General features: G+C 46.5%; 1 protein-coding gene across 3 annotated transcripts in view; it reads left to right on the top strand.

The window, feature by feature from the left end:
* Nucleotides 1-6,624, top strand: part of TTLL6 (tubulin tyrosine ligase like 6) — a 49,778-nt gene extending 43,154 nt beyond the window's left edge. For all 3 annotated transcript variants that reach the window (XM_044939072.1, XM_044939071.1, XM_044939074.1), the window contains one exon: nucleotides 5,255-6,624. The gene's annotated coding sequence lies outside the window, so the exon portion shown is untranslated. The remainder of the gene's footprint in view (nucleotides 1-5,254) is intronic.
* The last annotated feature ends 20,750 nt before the right edge of the window (nucleotides 6,625-27,374 follow it).

Genomic DNA, 27,374 nt, shown 5'->3' with positions numbered 1-27,374 from the left:
AGTCTCCTGATGAAAGTGAAAGAGGAGAGTGAAAAAGTTGGCTTAAAACTCAACATTCAGAAAACTAAGATCATGGCATCTGGTCCCATCACTTGATGGCAAATAGATGGGGAAACAGTGGAAACAGTGACAGACTTTATTTTCTTGGGCTCCAAAATCACTGAAGATGGTGACTGCAGCCATGAAATTAAAAGACACTTGCTCCTTGGAAGGAAAGTTATGACCAACCTAGACAGCATTTTAAAAAGCAGAGACATTATTTGCCAACAAAGGTCCATCTAGTCAAAGCTTTTTTTCCAGTAGTCACATGTGGATGTGAGAGTTGGACTATAAAGAAAGCTGAGTGCTGAAGAATTGATGCTTTTGAACTCTGGTGTTGGAGAAGATTCTTGAGAGTTCCTGGGACTGCAAGGAGATCCAACCAGTCCATCCTAAAGGAAATCAGTCCTGAATATTCATTGGAAGGACTGATGCTGAAGCCGAAACTCCAATACTTTGACCACCTCATGCGAAGAACTGACTCATTGGAGAAGACCCTGATGCTGGGAAAGATTGAAGGCAGGAAGAGAAGGGGACAACAGAGAATGAGATGGTTGGATGGCATCACCAACTCAATGGACATGGGTTTGGGTGGACTCCAGAAGTTGGTGATGGACAGAGAGGCCTGGCATGCTGCAGTCCATGGGGTCACAAAGAGTCAGACACGACTGAGTGACTGAACAGAACTGAACTGATGGTGGAGCGATTTATACTGCTTGACTGCCTATAGGAGATACATTTTAATCATCTCATTCACTTCTGCCACCTAAAACAGACTGACCGGACAGTCTGACCTGGCCGCCTTGTGACCTATAGTTCACACTGCAGAAGGGCTGACGAGTGAATATCAGCCCATATGCATCACTTTGGGTGCTCATAAAAATGCACATTCCAAGGCCTGCTCCTGGAAATTCTGAATCAGTAGGTCCTACTGAGGGGTTCAGGAATCTGCATTTTAAGAAGTTATCATCCACCTCACTTTAAAAAATATTAAAATCCACCTCACTTTAAGAAGTTCCACTACATGTTCTGATGATCCTCTCACCACCCTCAAAGGAAAAAATTGGCCTAGTGTTTCCCAAACTTCCGTGATGATATGAATTGTGTGGGGGCCCTTGTTAAGCCTGTAGTTTCCAAGGCCACACCTCTGGAAATCCTGACATGAGATTTGGGACAGGCCACTGGGAATTTGCCTTTTGAAGACATCTCTCTAGTGTGGAAATGAAGACTATCCTACATGTAGACCCGAGCCTGGGCAGAGGAACCTGTGATGGCCACCCTGACCTGTGGACCTGTTATAGGAACAAAACTCCTCAGTCCTGATGGGGCTCAAACCCACCCCCACTGTCTCTGGTTCATGATTTTCTAGAATTTTAAGTTATTTATGCTCCTACTTTTAAAGGGAAGGATAGGGGACTTCCCTGGTAATCCCTGGTGGTCCAGTGGTTAAGAATTCACCTTGTGATGCACGGGACATGGGTTCAACCCCTGATAGGGGACTAAGATCCCGTATGCCTTGGAGCAACTGCACTTGTGTGCCGCAACTAAGACCTGATGCAGCCAAGTAAATAAATATTTTTTAAAGTGAGGTGGATGATATGTGGTTGGGGCGGGGGTTAGTCGCTAAGTTGTGTCTGACTCACTGTGACCCCACGGACTGTGGCCTGCAAGGCCCCTCTGTCCATGGGATTTCCATGGACAAGAATACTAGAGTGAGTTGCCATTTACTTCTCCAGGGGATCTTCCTGACCCAGGGATCAAACCTGGGTCTCCTTGCATTGCAGTTAGATTCTTTACCAACTGAACCACTAGGAAGCCTGGGGCATGAAAACTTATATGCAATATGAGTGTTAAAATAAAGTTATAATGATCAGAAGCCACACTGAGAAAGGGAGAAATAATTATATTGAAAGGGTATGATTAAGTGCTTCCTAAAATGACAATTTAATTTGGCTTTGGACCTCTTAGCAGAAAAAATAACATTGTATCCTGTTTTGGACTTTTTTGTCTCCCTAATCAGAGACTCCCAAAGGACATAGACTATGTCTGCACCGTCACACTGGGGTTTCCCTGAAGGCAGGGTCTTCATCCTCCTACCCCAACGCCAGAGAGGGCACTCCCCAAGATTAGGGCTGGTTCTGTGGGTTTCTTCATCCCCTAAGCTCTTGGCTACTTCTACATCTACTTCTGCTTCACTGACTATACTAAAGTCTTTGTGTGGATCACAACAAACTGTGGAAAATTCTTAAAGAGTTGGGAATGCCAGGCCACCTTACCTGCCTCCTCAGAAACCTGTATGCAGGTCAAGAAGCAACAGTTAGAATTGGACATGGAACAGTGGACTGGTTCAAAATTGGGAAAGGAATATGTCAAGGTTGTATATTGTCACTCTGCTTATTAACTTATATGCAGAGTACATTATGCAAAATGCTGGGCTGGATGAAGCACAAGCTGGAATCAAGTTTGCCAGGAGAAATATCAATAGCCTCAGATATGCAAATGACACCACTCTTATGGCAGAAAGTGAAGAGGAACTAAAGAGCCTCTTGATGAAGGTGAAAGAGGAGAGTGAAAAAGCTGGCTTAAACTCAACATTCAGAAAACTAAGATCATGGCATCCAGTCCCATCACTTGATGGCAAATAGATAGGGAAACAATGGAAACAGTGACAGACATTATTTTCTTGGGCTCCAAAATGACTGCAGATGGTGATTGCAGCCATGAAATTAAAAGATGCTTGCTCCTTAGGAGAAAAGCTATGACCAATCTAGACAGTGCATTAAAAAGCAGAGTCATTACTTTGCCGACAAAGGTCGGTCTAGTCAAAGCTATGGTTTTCCCAGTAGTCATGTATGGATGTGAGAGTTGGACCGTAAAGAAGGCTGAGCACTGAAGAATTGATGCTTTTGGACTGTGGTGTTCCAGAAGACTCTTGAAAGTCCCTTGGACTGCAAGTCAATCAAACCAGTTAATCCTAAAGGAAATCAGTCCTGAATATTCATTGGAAGGATTGATACTGAAGCTCCAATACTTTGGCCACCTGATGTGAAAAACTGACTCATTGGAAAAGACCCTGATGCTGGGAAAGATTGAAGGCAGGAGGAGAAGGGGATGACAGAGGATGTGATGGTTGGATGGCATCACCAACTCCATGAACATGAGTTTGAGCAAGCTCTGGGAGATGGTGAGGACAGGAGAGCCTGGCGTGCTGCAGTTCATTGGGTCACAAAGAGTGGGACATGACTGAGCGACTGAACAACAGCAACCTCTTGGCACATCTCTGTACACACTGGCACTCATGTAACTAGTCTGGGAACAAAGATAGCTCTCTCTCAGTTGAACCTTGGTGAACAGCTATGACATGGGATGCTGCTTCTTCAGGCCATTCTTTAGCAAAGTCCAGCTTGGATTTGGACTCCATGAGAAGCTCTGGGATTTGTAGGCAGAGAAGGTTTTAATATTTTCTCCTAAATGAGTAAAGATAAATTTACTCATCTAGTAAACAGGTGATTCTTTAGGGGTGATTCTTTTCACTGCCTCTGATTTCTAAGAGCAGTTTGTCATGTGGTCACTTGCCATTATGGACTTTTTCTACCATAGTAGACGATGGCTGAAGGTACTGGCATGTTTTCTGATGAATATTAATGATGGTAAAATTTACTCTTTTTTTTTTGGTAATGTACTCTATAGGCACTAGCACTCTCTCTCTCTTTGTATATATATAATTTAATTTCAATCATAATTGTGAAGTTTAGAAAAGAAAAAACCGAGGCTCAAAGAGCATAAGGTTTAACATTCAGGAGGTTCCACAGCTTTCAGTGGTGAAGGGTTTGAGTCAGATGTTTCTGATTCCCAATCCTCAAGCTCTACAACCACTCTTTCTTTCAAGTGGTATTTTTAATATTAGTCTTCAGTTAGAGCTAAGGGAATGATAAATGGCTCTTTAGTGAAGGTATTTCTGTAGGAAGCAGTGGTGGCCACGGCCAAGCAGGGCATTCCAGGGTATTGTGTGGAGTCACCAGATCTCAGAGCTTATCCTCTGTTTTTAGGTCAAGTAATGGCTTCTCAAAATTCCCAGCTGATCAGACTGCAAGGAACTGACACATACAAGGCAAACTGGCAAAAGTCTAATTATATGCAGCAGAATGCCTATCAACGTGTTGGTTTACAAATGGAGCAGGATGTGGTATGAGAATAGGGCTTCTGCATAATGCTTGAATTAGAGAAGGAAAGCGCAGAGCAGATGTTCAGATTACAGATCATGAACTTTCTCTGTAGATATAATAACAATACCTTCCACACATCACGTTTACCTACTGTCTCTCATGTAATCCTCAGGTCAATGCTGTGAGGTTGGCAAGACAGAATTATTCCCTTATCCTCAATTTGCAGAGGAAGAGAATCAAGGTTTGGGAACATTAACTGATTTGCCCAATGTCATACAGTGGTGGGTTCCGGTGTTTCTTCCTCTTGACCAATCTGCCATGAACTTAGATCCCATCCTGACTCATGTGGGAAAGGGAGCCCTGACAAATTCCTCCATTTTTCTGCTTAAATCTCTATAACCTCATGATCCTTCCTTGGGATCCACTTTCGCAGTGAGGCCACTGAGGTCAGGGCTTCAGATCTGCTAACAGTTGAGCTTTAGGGGATAAGTAGTCCCTTGTAGGACTTAAGGATGATTTAAAGCTTGCTAATGCAGGGTGCTTGGCAACCTCCTCGATAAATGTAGCTACAGTGATGATGGTGGTAATGATACTGTGCTGATGCTGTTGAGCCCAACACAGACTGGACACTTGTTTTGGGTGTATTAAAAGTTTTGCCTACAGTATCTCAATCCTCAAAGCAACTCTTTGTGGTAAGTACCACTGTTATTCTCTTTTTTCAAATGAGGAAACCAAGGTTTAGAGAACTTAAGTAACTTGCCCAAGGGCACACAGATACTGGGAGCTAAGTTTGTGCTCTTAACAAGTACCACTTGTTGTCTCTGGACCAGCCAGACTGGCAGCTCTTAAATGATCCTTGTCAAATGTTTGGGGCTATGATAAGGATTCAGGAATATGAATGTTGTGTAGGTAAAATGAGTTTCTGGTTACTGTGGATGTGAATCACCACAAGATAGGAATGGTGATGATGAAAGTTAATTGACTTAAATATTCTAGAAGCCATTTTAAAGAAAAATCTAAGAAAAAAAATCTTTTTTTTTTCTTTCCAGAGTCAGACTGGATTTCTGCCATTTCTTCCTCTTTCTCCCAGGAAATGATTTGTCTCTTCCTACAGTGTCTACGATACCTGCAGAAGCAACTGAAAGTTTTATTTCCTCATCTAGAGAGCCTGGTCTTATGACTACCTCCCTTTAGCACTACAGAAGCTAACAGCCTTGCCTTTTGTCCCACCCCCTCAGTTAGCTTACAGTACTGGAGGACCACAACTTCTGGGAGTTATGGGTGCTGCCCCAGGACACGTCCTAGCTGCCCCACCAGTGGCGTTCTTATGGGTCCCTCACACAGCACTGCCATCCAGGACACTCCCAAGGATAGAGCAACATGAAGGGAGGAGTGTTGCAAGGAAGGACTCCCCATTTCCAGAAGTCCAGAGCCCTCAGGGCACCACCAGGTCAGTGTCAGTGGTCTTCAACTCCAGAGAGAAAAGACAAAGAGCTAGGCTTGATGGAGAACTCTGAGCCCCGAGTAAGGGAATCAGGACAGCTGTAGCTTCATCAGGTAAAGACCAGACCTCCTCCTACACCAGCAGCTCTGTGCCCAAGTATCTTCCAGCTGCCTTCCCTACCATCCGAACTCAGATTGCCTTTTCTGATGCCACAATCACTGTTCGGCTGCCATAGGTCATAGTCTGGCCCAGAGAAAATGTGTAAGACTTGCTGAAATGGGACTTCCTAGAAGCTCTGTATCTTTCCCTTTTTGTCCCTAGTCACCAACCCCAGCCAATCAAGGTTCCTGAGTTGATAAAATGGAAGTCTCTTAAGGTGAAGCCAGAATTATTTGTCTTCCTAAGGGACAATTTGGTGCCAGCACTTTTGAACCTAACGACGGGGTCACCTTCAGGGTCGTGCAGTCTATGCAGTCGCACAGGGCTCCACGCTAGGAAGGCCTTGCATCTGGTTTAATGCTGTTACCATCTTGAAATTCTGAATAATTTGTGAACAAGGAGTCTTGTATTTTCATTTTTGCACTGGGCCCACCAAATTAGGTAGCCGATCCTGCCTAGAGGCTGTGATGGCTCTGGGTTGTCCAAAGGCAAAATATTATTAAGAGTGGGGTGCTTTCCTAGCCCCACCTGCCTCCTGCTTGTTCAGCCATGGGGCTATGCAGAGCAATTGTCTGCTGAATGCTTACGGGGGACAAAAATGCTCGTGGCAGTCCTTGCCCCCATGGAGTGTGCGGTGGGGTAAGACGGGTCCCCAGATAACTAGTCGGATTTCAGTTCCACTAAAGAAGAGCATCGGTGGATGAGAAGGAAATGCCCTCACACCCAGTTGTGAAGATTAAGTCTGCTTCATTAGAAGAGGTGATATTTGAGGTGACGGAAAAAGATAAATGGATTTTTTAATTAAAAATTTTAATGTAAAAAATTTCACATTGCAGTGATGATTTATTTGCCTTTGTATGAAATTTTGTATAAAAATTTAGGTTCAAAATGCCTTTCCTTCAAAAAAATTTTTCAATTGAAATACAATTGACATACAATATTATATCAGTTTCGGGTGTACAACATAGTGGTTCAACATTTACACACCTTGTGAATTGATCACCACCATAAATGTAGTAACCATCTGTTACCAAAGTATTACGATATTACTGACTACATACCCTATGCTGTACATTACATCCCTGAGATTTATTTATTTTATAACTGGAAGTTTGTTTCTCTTAAATCCCCTTCACCTATTTAGCCAACCTGCCTTCCCTCTGGTGGTTACCAGTTTGTTCTTTGTATCTATGAGTCTGTTTCTGTTTTGTTTGTTCATTTGTTTTGTTTTTTAGCCCACATATAAGTGAAATAATACGGCATTTGTCTTTCCGTGTCTAACTTATTTCACTTAGCATAACACTCTCTAGAACTATCCATGTTGTCGCACATGGCAAGATTTCATTCTTTTTATGGCTAAGGAATATTCCATTGTGTATGTACACTACATCTTCTTCATCTATTTATCTATCAAAGGACACTTATGTTACTTCCATAACTGGGCTATTGTAAATGATGTTGGAATGAACATAGGGGTGCATATATCTTTTCTAGTTAGTGTTTTGATTTTCTTTGGATAAATACCCAAAAGCAGAATTTCTGGATCATATGGTTAGTTCTATTTTTAATTTTTTGAGGAACCTCTATACTGTTTTCCATAGTAGCTGCACCAATTTGCATTCCCACCAACAGGACATGAGGATTCCCTTTTCTCCACATCCTCACCAACACTTGCTGCCTGTTACACCCTGATAATCAGTTATGTTGAGCATCTTTTCACGTGTTGACCAGCTATATGTCTTTTTTTGGGAAAATGTTCAGGCCTTCTGCTCATTTTTAATTGGATTGTTTGGCTTTAAAAAAATTTGCATTGAGTTTTGTGAGTTCTTTATATATTTTAGATGGTAACCCTTTACTGGGTATGTCATTTACAAATATCTTTTCCCTATAAACAGGGTTTTAAAAAGTGAGTATGAGGTGTGGGACTGAGGAATAAAGTTCTGGAAGAAAATATAAACAACCCGGGACAAAAGAAGTAAAGTCTAGTCCAATTTGGCTGGATCCGAAAGGATAACTGGGAGATGACAATGGAAAGATAGTTTAAAAGAGGGCCTTGGAGACCCAGGTGTTCTTTGTTTCATTATCGTAAACTTCATGATGATGGTGAACTAGTTTGTGGCTGTCTCTCCACTGGACTGTACCATATGTCTACTTCTTTGTATCCCCTGCTTTCAGCCTGGTGCTTAGCACCAAACTGTGATTCAGTAAATACTTGCCAAATGAATTGATGTAGTGGAGAGTCTAAAATGTTTTCCTGGGAAATGTTAACCTAATTTAATAGGCAGTAGGAAACCACTGGAGAAGGAAATGGCAACCCACTCCAGTGTTCTTGCCCTGGAGAATCCCATGGACGGAGAAGCCTGGTAGGCTGCAATCCATGGGGTCGCACAGAGTCAGACACGACTAAAGCGACTTAGCAGCAGCAGCAGCAGGAAACCACTAGAGGTTTTTGAATGGGATAGGTTTTATTTAGTGTTAGAAAGGTGAATCTCATAGTAGATGGTAGAATGGATGACTAATAAGGGGGAGAGAACAAAGCTGGGAGAGAGGTGAGAAGGCTCATACAATGATCCAAGCCCTTGCAGCCCCTATCAGGATGGCTGACTGTGGGAAAGAAAGGGAGACAGGGGAGACAAACATTGTAGAGCTGGGACAGAGCAGCTGAATGAATGGAGGGGGAAAAGGAAAGGAAACAAGAAAGATGGCCTCAAAAGAACTGAGTCCCGTCAAAGAAAATAGGAACTTTGGAGCTTTGGGGGATGGAGATCAGAGTATTTGTTTCATAAAGCAGATGGATGAGTTCCTGTCTCCAGATGGATTTAAAAGAGCAGCACTGAAGGACACGTTTCCAAATACAAAAATGATTTTCTGAAGACAAAGCTGTTAAATGCAGCCATGTTGGATCAGGAAGGTTCTCTAGGCTCAAAACTATCTGGGCAGCTTAAAAAAACTATCCAGTGCCTCCACTCCCTCAGACGAAATTAGTCAATCTGGCTGAGGTAGGGGGTATTAACCTTGGATTTAGAAATCTCCCTCAGAGGGTCCTGGTACATAGTGAAGTTCGGGAGCCACTAATCTGACTCATCCCATTGGACAGCTGTGGCCACCTCAAACAGGCAAAATGAGTCCAGGTTTCCCTCCACCCTGGCAGGGGGTGTGAGGCGAGCAGACTGGCAGCTGTTCCAAGCATCCTCCCCCTCCCATACTGGATGATTACATGAGCCAAATGTAATCATTCACAAGCCTTGTCTTTACAGCTGGCATGTCACTTAGCTTAATTACAGCACACAGTGGCATTTCAACTCAAGGAATCTAAAAAAGCAATAAAATGGGTTTTGCAAATTGTTAGAAAGGCAATGAAGACCTTGAAACTGCAATTTACTAAGCATTGCTTTCAATTATTTTCCATTCTCCAGGCATGACTCTAAGTTATTAACCGGCAGCCTAGGAAAGCCAATCGGCAATGTGTCCTGCGGAGGATATTGCACGTCTCCTGAGAGCACACTATGTGCTCGGGAGGTGGTGAGAGGCTCAGGAGCTGCCCTGAGGTGGGAAAGGATCATTCTGAGCATGTGTTTTTCCCACCATGCACCTGCTGATCATGCTTCTGCCATGATTTTCCTGAACCACAGGCCATGACTGGTCTGGGGTGGCCTCAGTAAACCCCCCTTCCTTTTTATTCCTGAACATCTACTGTCCCGAAAAAGTGTGAGGAAAAAAAGCAAAACCTAGGACTTAATTTTTTTAAATTTAGATTTTGTGCTTGATGTCTTCAGCTCCCTGTCTGATTTCTTTTGCTATTTCCTGGTTCCTTTTAATTCTTGAGTACGTACTCTTTGGGCAGCCATTTTAAAGGGAAAGACTGTGGTATCTCTCTACCACCCTGCTTTCCTGAGCCTAGGAGTCTTAGGAATGATAATAAAAAGAGACTCTACCCATCTGAGAAGGGGGCGGAAGCAGCAGGGAGTCACAGCATCCCCTTGCTGTGAGCAACATTGGTCAGCATGACAATCAGGAGCAGAGTGCCAGCTGCCTCTGCAGTCATGCCAGGCAGGAGAGCAAACACCCAAATCCTGTTGGCAAACCCAGCAGGGCCATCACAACGTGGCCAAAGTAAACAGGGGCTGGGGCAGCCTGCTGAGATGGACTCTCACTTGCCCTTGGATCTGGTAGAGGGTGAGACCGAGCCAGCTGAGCCCAGGGGTCAGGTCATTGAATAGCCAGAGGGACACTCGTACCCATCCCTGGGTTGGGGCAAAACCTGGACCCTTGCTATCCTTGCCATGATCCCTTTTGAGTTAGGCACAGGCCAGGGAACATATGATGATCAAGCATGTTCCCATGTATTACTTTGTTTATTCTTCACAGCAGGCTTATAGATCAGTATTATCCCCATCTTGCAGATGAGAAAACTGAGGCAAGGAGACATTAAAGACACAGAGCCAGGACTTTGTCTCAGGGCCTCTGACTCAGCGTCTGCTGCACTTCTCATCCCCTCTGCCCTTCCACTGTCCACTCCAAGCTCTCCCCTGTCAGTTCCCACAGTCCTTCCACTGGCAGAGCTCTCACCCTCTAAAGCAGACTTGAGTTCTTTCTGAGAAAATGAGGGGCCACTCAAAGGAGCATGCGTGTGTGCTAAGTCACTTCAGTTGTGTCTGACTCTTTGAGACGCTATGGACTACAGCCTGCCGGGCTTCTCTGTCCATGGGATTCTCTAGGCAAGAATATTGGAGTGGGTTGCCATGCTTTCTTCAGGGGATCTTCCCAACCAACCCAGGTATTGAACCCACGTCTCTTATGTCTTTAGCATTGGTGGATGGGTTATTTACCACTGGTGCCATCTGGGAAGCTCAAAGGAGGGGGACAGGTTATTAAGAAACAGCTAGTAGACCCCTGATTCTGTGTGCCACACCCACCAACACAAACAGAGGCCCAGTGAGAAGAATTTGTTTACAAATATTTTTAGTTATTTGGATATTTCACCAGTGCTTCTTACCCTCACCCCTTATTTAAACAGGAAAGATCTGAATCAAGAGCTCTGCTTTTCGTGTTATAATTTCGTTGTGTTTGGACACTGTCTGAATAGACCCTCTTCTGACCTGCGGCCTCTTAGTTAGGTCTTGCCGCCTGGTTGGGAAATATATGTTTCACTGGCAGCCACACAGAAGCTATATTCATATCTAATGGAGGGACTGGGCTCCTATTGATAAAAGAAAAGCCAGTTCTTGGGTTGGCTGTTCCCTTCTGGGTCCCCATTTCTCAGCAGATTTCCTGGTTATTTGAAATTTTCTGATTATTTTTCCAACATGACAGTTTGAGGAGAAGGAGGGATAGAACCAGTACTTCTCCTCTAACATTTTCATTTGTTCTGCTTCTAGGAACCTTGCAGGGAAAAGCCACTGTCAGAAGGAGCCTGGGAAAGAGGAGGTGAAGGGCGCGCTTGGAGCAAGTCCTCCAGTCCCTGTCTCTGGAGAGAGGATTTAGAAGGCAGGGTGGGCTGCGGGTCCTCGGGAGAGAGCGAGGCCTGTGCAGAGCTGGTTTGGAACTTCTGTTGGAGAAGATGCCGCCAGGCAAAAGCGCATGGGGAATTTGCCTGTTGTTGGATATTAGGACACGAGCAGTAAAAACCTCGCTCCCCACCACCCAGGTCCGAAGTGCGGTTCCTAAGCGACCCAGGGAGTAGGCTGATTCGGGGCGCTGAGTCCAGGGGAGAAAAGTCCCTGGTGGACCGTTTCTCGCTCCCTGCTTCCCAGACAGCACCTCACACGCGCTGTCCCGCCCAGCGCATCCCGGCTCAGGCGCCAGAACCACGACCGGCGCCGCGGGCGCGGGCGCAAGGGCTCCCCGTAGAGAGGCCAGGCTGTCGCCCCGGCGGGGTCGGGGGACGATGGGTCCGGGGTGGAAGTAGAACAGAGGTTGGCCGGGCTGCGCCTGAGATTCCGCTAAGAATGCTCAGGCCAGGGCCAGAACGCCGGTTACCAAGCGCTTCCCCCTCGCTCCACTCCCGGCTTCGCTCCACAAAGCCTCTGAGGTAACATCAGGGCGTGAAATTGGCTTCCTCCGATATGGACTAGAGACTCCGGAGGCATCGCTGCTGTTTATTCAGCAATTATCATGTTCCAGATACTGGGGCAAAGCGCATAGCAAGCTTTATTATCCCCCAAACCACCTGATGAGGGGGCTGCTATATCCATTAACAGACGAAGACTGAGCCTGAGAAGTGGAATAAACCAATAGGTGTCAGTTCAAGACTGAACAGTCCATGTCTCCAAACCCAGGGGAGACCTGGGACGCCTGGACCTCGGTTGCTTGAACTTACACTTCATGCTTGGAGTCAGTTTCTAGTGTTTAGATCAGTGTAAGGCTAGTCAGGGAGCAGAGCTGTGCGTTTCAGCGTGGTCACCTCCATTTCTTGGCTGCTTCTGTAAGGACTCCCATGAAGACAGGGTGGGAATGGCAGCAACTCCAGTCTTACAGAACTGAACTCAGTGACGACCGTCCAAGTCGTAGACAGTTTAGAGCAGTTTCAAGGAAGGTCTTCTGATGTCCAAGAAGAGTTTTCAGCCTGGCTGTTCTCTTGGATTATTTTCATTGTTGGAGTAAAACACCGGCTGTTAGGGGTGTCTCTGCATTTGGTAGCTTTGATTTAATTGCATCTGCCTCTTCCCAGAGCTATTGATTCTCTTGGTGTGGTGGTGGGCTACAGCCTGGACACCTGAAGAAAGGGAACGGAGCGCTCTCCCTTTCCTTCCCTCCCTCCTATCCTTCCTTCCACCCTTCCGCCTATGTTTTCCCTTCCTTCCTTCTTCTCTGGGGTCTGTGGAGAAGAGTGGAATTTGGTGTTACTTTGTCTTTAATTCACTTCTCAGTCACTCTAGTCACTTGGCTGTAACTGGGTGGAGGCAAGTGCCTGAGGGTTTTTCTGGGACTTGTGTCACTGGGGCCTTGAGAAGGTCTGAGAGGAAGCTGAAGCTGGTGGGACATTTTTGCTGACACGAAGTCCTGGGCCATATACTGTGTTGATATGATTCCAGCACCAATGCTGTAACTGTTAGTATTATCCCCCTTTTACAGGCAAGGAGGCTATGCTCAGGGAGATGAAGCTGGTGAAGCTGGTGAGGAGAGGGATCCAGGTCTATGCTGGGTCTGTTTGACCTCACAGCTTCTTTGTACTCCACCCAGGGCCCAAAAATGACTTTGAATTGAGAGTCAAAACAGGCTCCCTTTACATCATCTTCAACATTATAAATGATAGCCATAGTAACTACGTTCTTAAGATTTAGTAACCAAGTCCGTTCCCAAGAAATGAGAATTTCCTCTTGTCCTGCCTGTGCCCCCAACCCTTCACAGATGCCTGGTGTCCCTCCAGAGGGATGTCTTTTAGCTGATTCTGAGGGAATGGGAATCCAACTGAGACCTGACAGTCCTTTCCCCCATTCCCCAACGCTGGGGTCATTTTCCAAGTCTAATTTCTGAGGCTCCAGAAAACTGATTTTTTTATCTAGCTAGAGAGAAACATCGACAGTGGGATGCTCCTTCTTCCTCCTCCAGGCTGCCCTTATAGATTCCTGGCAGGAAAAAGAGAGAGAGGATTTCAGAACCTCCTCTCCTCTCAGCCTCACTCCTTTCCTCCCTCCCTCTCCCAGCCACCCCCTCGCTTTCTTGTCCCACCAGTTTTCAAAGTGCAGAGGATGTTTACCCTCCGGAGCAGGGCCGGGATGGCGCAGAGGTCAGAAGCCTGATTCACCACTGGGAGGCACCCAAACCCGGCCCCTGCCCCACGGCCTCGGATGCAGAGGCGATCCAGCCTCAGAAACCCCATGCTGCCTTGCCAGTAATCGCCTCTGGGACTCCCCAGCCTCCCAGGCATCCCTCCTGAGCCCGCCTGCCAGGCCCAGAAGCGCACTCAACCATGGGAAAACTGTGAGGGGGCCCTGGGTGCTCTCCATCCCCAGGCGCCGTCAGAATTGAGGGATGTGGAAAAGGGTTTTCATATCCCGCCCCACCTGACCTCCAGTTCACTTTAAGACCGTCCTGGCTTGTCTTTGTCTAATGCCTAGAGATTTCTGCTCACCCTCTCCCCACTCCTACCCCCGCACCAGGCCAAGAGACTCTTTGCTCTTGGGGAGGAGGAGCAAGGAGGTAGAGGAAAGTTGAGAACTTGCACCTTCCCAGAGGCCACAGGTTGAGAACTGAAAGAGTTTGGATCTTAGGTGCAGAGAGGAAGGGGTAGCAGCCTCCCGGCTCTTCTAGTCCATGACCTCTGAGGAGTGGTTCCCCCTTCAGAACCCGGGGCGGGGTGGGGTGTTAATATTTCACCAGCTACCCCCTTCCTTCCTCCCAGAAGCTCCTAAGTGGACCGTCCCCAGTCCAGGTGCCACGTGGTCCCATGTTGAGTCAGCCTCCTCACCGTGCAGCCCCGACCCAGGCCCTGTTTGCCGGAGCTTGTTGCCTCGGCCCCCGCCTGACCCCGACACACCGATAAGCCCCCCAGACAGCCAAACATCGTTAACTTCTTTGCATTTCTAGACTTCTCTGCCTGTCCTTTCCATGACCCCAGCTGAGGGGTCGCCCGGTGTGAGTCTGCACTTCCCCCAGGGGCTGGACTTCGGTGGGACGAGCAACCTTGCCTCGTCCCCATCCCCTCCCCCATTCTCATGCTTCAGGATGGGGAGTCAACTTTCTGTGAAAGCTGGTCGGTCTAAAATAGTGTTCTCTCACCCTCTGTCCTGCCACAACTCAACTTGCCTGTGTAGCTTGTCTCAGAAGAGCTCCAGGAAACAGTAAAAATTAAGAGACTGAAAGGAGAAATTGACACAGAGAATGTCAACCACAATTTCAGAAACTGAAGCTTAAAATCCCTCTCAGCCCAAACCTAAATATGTGGGGTGGGGCATGAAAAGGACTGGATTGTCCACTGGGTCTAGTAACCACCATATTATGTTCTTGCTTTCTTAGTTCCCTTTGCTTTTTGAAGTGCTGCTCACACACACACACTAAAAGGGGATCACACTAAATAGGAGACTGTCTACATCAAAAACAAGCAGTTGCTGGGAAACAGGATGCTGGTGGTTTTCCCCAAAGCCCAGGGGGATCATAGCCCCAGGTTCACAGACCATCTGTCCAGGGTGGAGGGAACCACTGTTAGAAAGCTGGTTCTTCTCACCCAGTCACTTGCTTCAAGCACCCCGCTGCGACCAGGGACACTGGTTCTGCCCTCAAATCCTTGTCTCTCCATTCCTCCTAAGAAAGAGAAGTCTTCTGGAAAAAAACACCCCAGGAAAACAGGCTCTGGCCAAAGAGGGAGCTGGGGGTGTGGAGAAGGCATCCACAGGGGAGGACAGAGGGTCTCTGGAGTGGGGATGGAGAGCTCCTCTTCCTGGAGGAACTCCCTCCCTTTCTGGACAGGAGCTGAGCTCTTCAACCCAAATATGTGGTCTACACTCATTCAAGCAATTGTTTGGATAAATTGGAAAATTTTCTCACCTGAAATAATGCAATCATGGGACCAAGAAGTTAAAAGTCCTTTGACCAGAAATCAAATAAGAAAGCCTCTCCCAAAAGAAAGAAAGCCTCTCAGAACTCTCCTGGGAAAGAGGTCTTTTGACTAAGAAATAGATGTTATAATCTAATTTTAAAAAGCCTTTAAAATTCGATTTACCAAATCCATACCTCAATTTCAATAATTCTGAGGGGATAAAACTTTATAACCAAATCGTGGGAAAAGTATATCTTGTTTTCAAATCTGAAACGCTACCCCGAGGCATTTGACTGGCTTGAAATTCCCCCAGTTCCTAGTCAGTTTCGGGCACACAGCAAGTGCTCAGAAAGTGTTGGCAGGTACATCCTCGCCTCCTTGTGTATATCCGGCTCCTGACGCTGGAACTCTGCAGGGCCCGAATTCTCTCTCGATCTTTTCTCTTAACGATCGGTCTAATGTTTTGGGGGCCCAGTTTCTTTTTATAGCGCCCGAGTAGGATCAAGGCGCAAACCATTCTGCCTTCCAAAGAATTTCTGAAAGTGGTGGGAATGAGCGGAATGAGGATTACTTCCCAGAAAAGCGCTGCAAAGGCTGCTTTTGAGCCCTCGGAATACCCAGTGCTTTAGAAAGAGCGGCCTGTGTTTGCGACCTGAGACAGGGGAACCCGCCTGGAGTTTTGCGAGGCAGGATGCGGAGCGGTTGGCTCATTGCGAGGATCCCGCCGCTGATGGGGGCCTCTGGAGAGAGCGGTACGCGCGGCCTGTGCGGCTCCTCTATTCGCGGCCTGTGCGGCTCCCCCGTTCCCTAATACCTCCTACTCCTCACCGGCCTCCCTCGTCCCCCAGCTTCAGCCCCGCCGCCTCTCCCCAGCCCACGTCAGTCCCGCCGTTCCAGGTGTCCTCTGGGAATAAATAAATGCGTGGAGATCACTAGGTCCCGAGAGGGAGCGGCTTTCTCTCAGTATCCCGAGAACCGAGGCCAAGTCGACAGACTGTCCTCCCCCGTCCAGAACTCCGAAGGGCCGAATCTCCAAAGGCCCATCTGCCAGGTGTTTGTTTGGAGCAGCCGTATCTTAGACTCTACCTCAATTTTCTAAGGTTTTGTGAGGTCTTAAGGGAGAGTCTGCTGACCTGCGGAGGGGTTTGCCTGGGGTCGGGGCTCTGCGGGAGGGAAACAGTGAGTCGGGCCTGAGGTTCCAGCTCTGCGGCGGCAGCGCTGTAGCGGTTTCCATCAGAGTCCGACATGGGACTTTTCTGTCTTCTAATCTTAAGGAGAGTCGAAGAAGAGAGGAAATGATTAAGAAAAGCCAACTCTATCCAATAAAAATGAAACTCTGCAAGAGAAAAGCGAAGTGGGTAATAGTCTGAAATCTACACTCCATTCCTTCCAGAAAAGAAAAAAAAATGTCGGGAAAACTCTAATACATATAAACTTCAAATCCTCAGTCACAAGTATAATTCTATTGACAAAAACAACAACAACAACATGACCTCACATTTTAATAAAATATAAAAGACAAATTAGAAATTAGATTAACAAAAACAATAGAAAAATAGGACAAGAAAAGACAGTTTTCTGAGAAAGGACATACAAATTGCTTTAACACTGTGAGACTAGATTCATCTTCCATGAATATCAAAAATGCACAAAACCTTTGATACAACCCATTTCTAAGAACATGTGATACACATATACTTGCATAAATACACAAGAGTAGTGTATTTTGGTATAATAGGGAAAAAAGGAAGAGAAAATTGGAAACATTTTATCAATAGTCACCTGGTTGAATAAATTGTGGCACATTCATACAATAAAATGGAACCATTAAAAAAACATTAGTAAAGTCACAAAAGCATCATTAACATTTTTTTTAAAAATAAAAGACAACATGCAAAGCTATATATATGATGTGCTGCCACTTTTGTTAGAGGTACTTTTAAGGATACCAAGGACTCTGGAAACAGTGCTTCTGGTCAGAAGTGATCAAATAACTACTTTTCTGGTATTTATTATTATTATAAATCTGGTATTTGTTATTTTAATAGTGTGCATTATAAATTTTATAGAGGATAAATTTTATGAAAAAATTGAAAACAGAAAAATTAAAAATGAATTACATGTATGCTTATAAGATCTAATTAATGCAATCTTTTTAACAACTAAAATGCAGACTTCTCTCAGACACTTAGGACTCGTAAAAACCAGACCGTTAACTTACTCGTTTTAAAAAATACAAGCAAAGGTTTTTTGGTTTTGTTTTCTGTAACAAGTTTGCAGAGAACGATACTAAAGCAGGCACCTAGCTTGTAGTCTGAGTAAAAAGATTTATTTGGGGATGGGGGGAGTAGGAACTAACTTTTAGCCCCAAGACCAGGTCTATACCTCCGAGATCTCCGACAGAAGAGTGAAAAGGAGACATTATTTGCACCATTCAGAGCAAAAATCAAACCAAACTCTAGCAGTTCAATTTGAAGTTGAAACATGTACTGTTGAGGGACTTTCCGCCTTCTCCGGGTCTGCTTGGCTCTGTTTTAGATCTTCGGACCTTATCGCCTGGGACCCGCCGGGCTGCTCTAGGAGATGTTGTTTCGGTGGCCATTCGGCTGGGAGTCGGCGGGCGAGGCAAGCTGGGGCTTCCCCGGGTGAATCTGGGGATGCAGACCGGGCAGAGCCAGGGGCACCCTCCTCTGATGCGAGTAAATGCCCCGGGAGGGAAATGCCCTGCTCTGCTCCGCTCGCGGCCTCCCCCACCGGCCCAGGCAGACGTGAGGGCCGAACCCAGGAGCGCCTGGTTTCCCAACCATCTTTGACCGCCCGCTTTGGGCAATCTCCCTATATTGGACTGGCTCCCGCGCCTCGTTCAAAAGCAGGCTGGCCCTTCGGGCAGGTTATCCAAAGATAAGCCAACGGGCCTGAGGTTCTCCCGATCCTTGCACTGATCTGAGGGCCGGGAGTGGGTTGGGGGACGTGGGGCGAGAGCCGGGCGGCTTCTGGGGCGCCTATGGGTCCGTGTCCCATAGCGACCAGCGACTGACTCCAATCCGTGCAGGAGAAACAGGCGTCTGGGTCCCAAATCCCCCCTTGCCTAGACCAGCGCCTGGCTCTCTTCCTGACCTTCCTTGCTAAAATATATGGACACTGAGGCCCAGAAAGATTAAAAGACATTTGCTGGAGCTGGGTCAAGGAGGAGATACTGGGAACGGCTTCTTGGTCAGCAGGATCCTTGGCAAACCCAGGGAATGAATTGTGTGAGGGGGAATGGACCAGTAAGGGAGGTAGGAGTGGGAGGTGGGGACCATCTGGGTCAGGAGAGGGGTTGCTGAAGGAGAATGAGATCCCACCCTCCTGGAGACCCCACAGGGATTTTGATTTAAGCAACAGCAAGCCAGTTCCACCCCACCACCACCCGCAGCCATGTCTCCTCAAAGAGCACCTGTGCAGAGGCTGAAATGGTCCAAATATGGGAATTATAAATTGATTGGATTTAGCCCCAAACCATTAATTTCCTCTATTTCCTCCTTTTTCTCTCTTCCTGGGGATTCTGCTACCCATTTTCAGTCCTCTCCGAAGGTGCTTCTAAATGAAGGAAACATCAGAGTCCGCCAGGCAGGGCCCTTGGAATCTTGTTCATCTGTCACATCCTCCCCCATTTGACTGGCCTGGCTAAAATGGAATGGGGGCTTGGAATCTGAATATTTGCCTAAATGCGCCAGCTTTCTTTGTGTAAATATGGCTGTGACTCTGTCACACCAGGCGAGAGATGACCATGAATAAGACTAAAACTAAAAATAAAAACTTACTGGCTTTGGGGGTCTTGAAAATCATTGGTGGATCTTTGGTCCTGTTTGGTCCTGCTTCTGACTTGTAACCTGATCAAGAAATATATACAATTGGAACTGATACAACTTCAGGATCACTGGAGATTGATTTGTTTATACACAACCAAAGCATGTCCTTTCCAATACTGAACCAGGAGAGGTGGCAGATTTCCCCCCTGGGGAGTGGGGGAGTCTGCTCTTAGATTAGAGCAGAAGGGGCCTGATCACCTCCCTTCAGGAGTTAACAGCTCAGAGAAAGTGAAAAATCCAGCCAATCAACGATTGTTTGGTTGGAGAAAAGCCAAACAATGGCTCTGGCTGATTTCTTCCGGAATTGTCTGAGCTGGCTGGTCTTTAGAAGGCCAACCTAGCGGGTGATCAGTATCTGTGTCAGTACAGGTTCCGGAAGGTCCCAGCCTCCGCTGCTCTCCTATCCAACTGTCTAGGACCTCGCCTCTGTTCTGATGCACTGAAATGTCCTAATTTCACTCCAATTTCTATCCTTATTCTTTTCTTTGTATGTGCTCCCATCTGGCCCTCTGTCCGTCTCTCTGTCATAGACTACATTCATTTCTCTAGGGGGCTTTTGCTTAATTCAGTCATTCATGCCTGGTGAAAAAATTAGCAGGTCACTGGTTAACTGGCTCAAATGTTGGGTCAGAGCATTTGAGTGATGGCACAACTGCTGTCTGTGGTTCTGTCACTCTGGCTTTTCGAAGGCAGGGCTTGTGGGTACCGTCTAGGATACCCTTCATGGACTGGACATGTTGTCTTCATGGGGAGGGTGACTCACCTACCTAGGTTTATTATAATCCCACATACTTCAACATGATATCAAATTTTTTTTCCTCCTGAAACCGACAATTTGACTAAGGCAGAGAGGGAAGACAATTTTATTTCAGTTTGGAGTCTCCTTCTCTTGGTCATGTGTGGAAAAAAATTCCAGGCCAAGATTCCAGCCGAAACAGATTTTCCTCACTATTTGAAAGGACCCCACTTAAGGGGTCAGCCAGGACAGCTTTCTGGGGTCCAGAGGGAACTGAGCGGTGTTTGAAGCCCAGTCTCTCTTTTCCTAAAAAAATAAATTCTGGCATCCAAATCAAGGAGGAAAATTAAAGGAGGCAAAAAGGAAAAGAAAACCAGAAAGAAAACAAACTGGAGGAGGCCTCTCTTGACTCAGATCTGGCTCAGTCCAGGTCCCCTGGCAGAGCCTCCACACCCAACTCAGGGGCCAGACCAAGACTAAGAGAAAACACTTCATCCTGCTCTTCTTTTAAAAGTCTCCCACCCTTCTCTAGGGCAGGAATCCAGACACAATGCCAGAATTTCCCACCTCTTCTCTGTGGGTGGGGATGCTTAAAGTCACCCTGGACTCCTGCCCCTCTACCCTTCTCCCCCCCTCCCACTAGTACTGCCTTGATCTGGGGAAAGTGTTAAAGTGTTAGTCTCTCAGGCCTGCCAACTCTTTGCAACCCCATGGACTGTAGCCCTCCAGGCTCCTCTGTCCATGGCATTTTCCAGGCAAGTATACTGGAGTGGAGGTGCGTTACTTCCTCTGGGGGCTCTTCCTGACCTAGGGATCTAACCCCGGGTCTCCTGCTTTGCAGGCAGATTCTTTACTGTCTGGGCCACCAGGGGGAGGAGCCTAGCCATCGGGTATCACTGCTCAGGGTAGCCAGACTGCTCTCGGACCCACTGTACCTCCAGACTCTCTTCAAATGCACACATTCAACCTAATCCCTCAAAAAGGTCTAAACAATGTAGGCTCCCTAATGGTATGGACCTGCCCCGCAGTGCTAATGGCTCTATAGAGATCCCACAGTCCTTCTTGGAAGGAGCCTGCTTTTTAGGTGTGGTGCTTGGCGTTAAGGACTTTTAAGTTAAACAGAAAAGAGAGTAAATCCTAGACAGGAGCAATTCCATGCTTGCACAGCACAGATCTTGTGATGCGCAGCAAACATGAATCTTGGAAGATAAACATCGAATTTCAGAGGCCCCAGCAGCGGGAAGACCTGCAGCTGCCAGGTTGGCTGAAGCAAAATTTAGCAGCATTTCTAGTTTGCAAAGAGATGGCTTCCCATATCCTTTGCAGACATTGCACGACAAGTGATTAATATACATAAATGTACATGCGTGCACGAAACACCAGATTTTCTAAGGGAAAAAACCATGTCAAATAAGCAGTTGGGAAAACAAGATTAAATCTCTTAGTACTGCTGGCTGGCTGAGGAAGCTCTCTTTAAGCCAAAGTCACACCTTTATTTCACCCTAAGACCTTCAAAGGATAAATATGAGTTTTGTGTAAATCTCTGGAGAGGATCACAAGCTGCTTGTTACTCAGAATGCATTATGTGAGATTCATTTTACAAGAGCAAACTGTATTTCACACATGAGTCACCTTGAATAACTCAATAATTAATTAAAACCACGTTCTGCAGTGGAGAAATTTATTACATTCGCCGGCTTTTTATGAGCTAGGTGTAGTTTGGAAATGAAAAATGTGAGGACTCTTCAGTATGTCTGTGCTACATTCTGCATTGGCTCACGGTGACTCCCTCTCTCCGGGTCCCAGAGAGCAGAGTCAGTCGGGGGTGTGGGACCTCAGTTGGGAAGGGTAGAACCCAGTTATTGCAGCTGAGTTGGACTCTCTTCCAACCAGGGCCTGGGGCAGTGTTTCCTGGACTTCCTCTTGGAGATGAGTTGGGGCTTTGGGGTGCTTGAGGGATCCCTGGAAAGAGGAAAGTGGTGTGGCCAATAGAGAAGGGGCAATGGGAAGAGGGAAGAGACAAAATCCTGACTTGTGCCAGGCTGCTTGGCAATTCCTGGGAAAGAGGAGTGGGCATTGTGGTACTCTTCTCCATGACAAGGAGGTCATAGCTTCTTTGGCTGGGTACCACCAAGTCCAGATCTCTTCTTAGTTTGGGGAGGTGCTTTTTGTGTACCCAGCCAAAGAAGCTGTGTGTGGAGGTGCTTTTCCATAGATATAGGACCAGAACAAGCTTGTAGGTTGGTTTCTCTTCCCCTAGTAGAAATCCCACATTCATCTTAGGCACTGCCAACTCAGAGCTACAACTTGTTGGTTATACGTATGTTGTAATCTTTATACAGCAACTTCACTTCCCTCATCTTTATTGTCTCCAAGCAGCCCTGTACAGAAGGCTGGGCAGAGACAATCACTCCCACTTTACAGATGGCGAGACAGAGGGCTGGAGAGAGATGGCCAGATCTCAGGACATGCAGCTAGCAACATGTGTCAGAGCAGGGAGAGAAATTCCAGCTCCCCATGTCAATAATGCTCAAAGGGCAGGAAGGAATAAGAGATGGCAAAGCTAGTCTGGCCACTCCACCTTGGAAATAGACAAACCTCTTTAGTTCTCTTGGGAAGCGTGGTGGCCTCTGGGGGCACCTCCAAGGAAGGGACTGGACAGTCATGCCCCAGTGGCAGTAATCTTGCTTCTAGACCTGAAGCTGAGTATCAGTCTTTGACACTCTTCGAAACCTGGATAATTCAAAGACTCATCAGAGGGTCCCATTCTTGACTGCCTGGGAGGGGAAGAAAGAGGGAGGTCCAAGGGCAATAAGGGAACCAAAGGAAGGCAGAATGTGGTCTGTGGGGGGAGGGGCATTGCCTGGCCCAGCTCCACTTTCTTTGGGAGAAGATATAGGAAATTGTGCAGTTTTCCTGTCCATGGCCAGCTGCCCTGGACAGTGGAGCAGAAACCGGTAAAAATAAGTCTTTTGGCCTAACATAGAACAGTAATCTTTCTTGAAGATGACAAATATAGGGCTTCCCTGGTGGCTCAAAGGTAAAGAATCTGCCTGCCAGTGCCTAAGATCCCCTGGAGAAGGAAATGGCAACTCACTCCAGTATTTTTGCCTGGGAAATTCCATGCGCAGAGGTGACTGGTGGGCTACAATCCATGGGGTCGCAGAGTCTGAAAGGACTTAGTGACTAAACAACGAAATATCTCTGGGAATTGGGTTGACCCAGGGTTTTAAATAAACAAATGGTATGAAAAAAAGGAGACAAGGAAACTGCTATAAGAAACTTGAGACATATCAACTAAATGTAATGTATGACTTTATTTCGATTATGATTTGAGCAAACTAATTGTAAAAAGATAATTTTGAGACAACTGAGGAAACTGAAACACAGATAGTATTTAAAAGATTATTGTTAATTTTGTTACATGTGATAATCACATGAAGGAACTGTTAAAAAAAAGAAAAGAAAAAGAAGTCCTTATCCGTTAAGGATTCAAACAAAGTATATTTGGATGAAATGCTGCCTGTGACTTGCTTTAAAATACTCCAGAAAAAAAAAAAACTGAAATATGATTGGTTTTGAGTTGATAAGGGTTGACACTGAGTGATGAGTTTAAGGAGTTATGATACTCTTCTGTGGAGAAGGCAATGGCAAACCATTCCAGTACTCTTGCCTGGAAAATACCAGAGGAGGAGCCTGGTAGGCTGCAGTCCATGGGGTCGCACAGAGTCGGACACGACTGAAGTGACTTAGCAGCAGCAGCAGCAGCAGCAGCATACTCTTCTATATGTGTAAAATTTCCTTTTTACTGTTTTCTATGTATGTGAAATTTGCTACTAGAAAACAAATCAATAAGGTTGTGGATCCACATCCCCCAAATCCACACACACAATATCAAGGAGTGTGCCTCTGAGAACCCTCATGGAATCAAGTTCAGAATGTTTAGGCTCATCAAACTCCCATTTTTCCCCAGGGAGAGAGCAGGATTGGAAAGTATTTTAGCACCAGACTGACCCCATCGTTTTCTTTCTCTGCAGTGCTATGGGGCCATGAGACAGTGAGGAGTTTGAGTCTCAGAGGATTCAGCTACAGGTGAACATTTCCAGGCATAGCTCCCTCCTTGCTCTAATGGACAAAGCTCCGAGATGAAACAGGGTGGCAGGGGTACGACGGATAAGTGAGCTGAGTTCAGTCCATACCTTTTTGGTTTTACATCAACTATGCCTCGATTTTTTAAATGCTATGTGTTAAAGGATTCCTTTTATTTTGGAGTCAATATTTTATTTTTCCCAAATCCCTTTGTTTCCTCCTTTTCCCTTTAGTAACTTCCCAAATATCTCAAGTCTATTTGTATCAGGTAGTACTTTTTAATGGGATTCATTTCCATTTTAAAAGCTGGAAACGACTTGGTGTTTGAATAGGAAGAGAAAGAGAAATGGTCAGAGCCTGGATTTGGTGCCATAAAGACCAGTGTTGGAGTTCGGACCTCATTATTCATCAGTCTCTAGAAGTTGAGCAAATTAATCTCCTAAACCTCAGTTTTCTTATCTATAAAACGGGAGTAACAATTGCCCTTAACGCAGTTCTGTTGCTGTGAGGATTAAATGAAAGGCACATGCGGGACACTTACAGTCCCCCGCACACCCACACACGGGTTACGACGACGTCGACATTTCTCAAGGGCCACCCCAGGAAGCCGGAGGAGCAGCGCGCAGGGACGTAGGGGCGTGAGAAGCTGGCCAAAGCGGTGTCCGGGAGGCTGCGAAGCAAATCCGCGAGGGAAGACGCCAGCGCTCCTCCTCCGATGCTCTAAGCGGGTTTTGGTCCAGCGGGAACTTCCGCCCTGAGGTCAACCTCCTCCTGAGGATGGGGGAATCCCTGGAGGGCAAGGTGCACCTAGCCAGGTAGAGGAGGTCTCCGGTGGGTGGGAGAAAGATAGGACTCCCATGCTTTCCAGCTGTGCCTTTGAGGTTAGAGACCTCACCTGCCGGCGGGGCCGCTTTGCCACACGCCAGCGGGCGCACAGACCTCGCTGGGGGTGGTGTCTGCCGTTGCATTACTGAAAAATCTGCCCTACCAGGTGTTTACACAAGGGCAAGGAAGGGAATGAAGGCTCTTGGACAAAAGTGGGAAGTCCTTAGGCCCTCCTCGTCTTGACTGGGTTCCTTGGGAGCCTCCTGGCTTGCTTAACATGCACTGATCTCAGGCCAGGAAGGGCCCCTCAGGACAAGGTCCACGGTTCATTTGCACCTCCCCTGGTTCAAGGCTTGGCCTGCATCTCTGGGTCAGACGATTCCTGAGGCTAGAAAAACCATGTCGATGGGGGCAAGCAGGGGGTAAATGAACCCAAAGGTAGGCTAATGTGAGGGATTCCAATCCAAGGACAGAGAGCACCCCCGATCTGTCTGCATCACCCCTAAATACACACCACACACACACACACACACAACTACAGAGCTGGGTTGGGCCTGCAGTAGATTCTGGAGGATATTGAGGGACTGGAGAGGATGGAAGTATTCAGTCTGCTTCCCATGACTCTTCCTCAGGCCCCCATCTGGGCCTCTGGGGCCAAGTTCTATTCATATGAAAGTTTCCAGGCTGATCTCAGGAATAAGTAACTGGAATCCTGGTCTTGTCTAGAGTAGCTGGAACAGCCAGACAAGCAGTGCTTCAGCCTGGGAGGGGGTGCCCTTGTGATCAAGTTTTGACCCCATAGGACCTGGTAGATAAGGAGCTGAGACTTGAAAACCTCTCTGAACTTGTGAAGCTTCTACATAGTCACTCAAAAGTCCCTGTCTGACTTTGGGACTCCCTGGGAGAGTCATGGAGATGGATAGGTATCACTGGAAGTTCCAACGTTCCATCCAGCCACCATAACTGACTACTGAAGGTAGGCATCCCTCTCCTGCTCCCACTATGGCAGCACAGAGCTGCCTGGAGTCACAGAATTGGCTGTGGATTTCCTGGCAAGACAGCTTCTTTTCCTCAGCATCTGCCACCCAGCCACTCAAACACATAGCTGACTGGAACTGAATGATTTCTAAGGATCCTCCCAATTCCAAATGCCAAGTTACTAGTTTGGGTAAGTAGGGAATTTGAGGCTTCCTATTCTAACCTTCTAGATCCTTAGCTCCCAATTTAGCTTCTATATCTAGAGCTTCTAAGATTGGAATCTCCTCCCAAGCCCTACCCTGGCCACATAAGCAATGTGAGGGGAAAGTAAAGATCTTCATGTCTCTAGGGAAAAGATTTTTGACATCTGGGGACAATAACAGCCACAATCCTTTCAAATCATAGATAAATCTGTGGACTCAATGGAGACCAAATAATAAAAAAAAAATTTTTTTCCTAGTGGGTGATTTTCTCATTTAAAGTGAAAGGCATTTCATATAGCCTTTCAGAACTCTTAGAAAATCTCTGGTGGAGGCTAAAGGGGAAGAAGTCCTAGTTTAAGCCCAAGTGGATCAAGAGGTGAACAGATTATGAACCCAGAGCTCTGCTCCAGTCCCTAACCTCACTTTGATGGAGTTCCTCATGTGTGGCCAAATATCAGCTCTGGACATCTAGGGTCACACTGTAGACAATTGAACAGATTCCTCCCGCCTCATAAGGTATCAGGGTCTGAGGTAAATGGCCAGATCAGAACCTTGGGGGCCTGGCTGAGATGGGAGTCCTTAGGTAGTAACCAGGGCAGAGTCCTTAGGTGGTAACCAGGAACTACCCCATATTCATCTCAGGCTGGGATTCAGAAAGGCAGATGAGGTGTGTGTGTGTGTAGCCAGACACTCTGGGATGCAAGAGGGTTATTTTCAAGCTTTAAATGAATTATAAGAAGGTAATCTTTTGTGGCATTTCCCCCTCCCATCTTGGTTGTGCTTCTTCAAAGACAGGAACCCATGAGCAACATGGACAGGAGGACTGTTAGAAAAATGGCCATTTTCTTTGGTCCATGTGTGTGTGAGTGTGTGTGTGAAATGCTTGCCTTTCTCCTCTCCCAACTTTGTTTCTTGGAACAGATAATTCAGAGGAAAAGGGAAAAGCTCTGCTGTGGTGGTGGATGGAAGAGGATGACAAGATGGTCTGGTTCTGGGCCACTGGAAGGGTCTCAGATCTCTCAGCCAGGGGAATGGGGGAATCAGAGCAAGAAATCAAATCTATCAAACTGTACTTTCCCCTAAACTTCAAACCTACAGCTCCATTTCAGGCCAAATAGGCGGGTTTGGGACTGGAGGGGCCAGGGTCTCCATGTTGACATTCCTCTTGATTTAACGAGTGAAAACTTAGTGTTTGTCTCTAGCAGAGTCTATACATGAGTAGCCAGAATTTATCCTAATAATTATCACTTACATCCAACATTCCTTGAGGGGGAAAAAACAAGGTGGAGATGGAGACAGGGGAGTTGTAAGAGACTCAGATTGCTTTCTTGAATTTGCAGGTAGGTTTCTTGATATATTTCCCATTCCTGAGCCCATCCAGGATCCCAGGGGCTGAAACAGAGGAA

The sequence above is a fragment of the Bubalus bubalis genome, chromosome 3, assembly GCF_019923935.1.
Source record: "Bubalus bubalis isolate 160015118507 breed Murrah chromosome 3, NDDB_SH_1, whole genome shotgun sequence".
NCBI classification, from domain to species: Eukaryota; Metazoa; Chordata; class Mammalia; order Artiodactyla; family Bovidae; genus Bubalus; species Bubalus bubalis.
The sequence above is the reverse complement of the archived record's forward strand: the minus strand, read 5'-3'. Positions and strand labels throughout refer to the sequence as shown.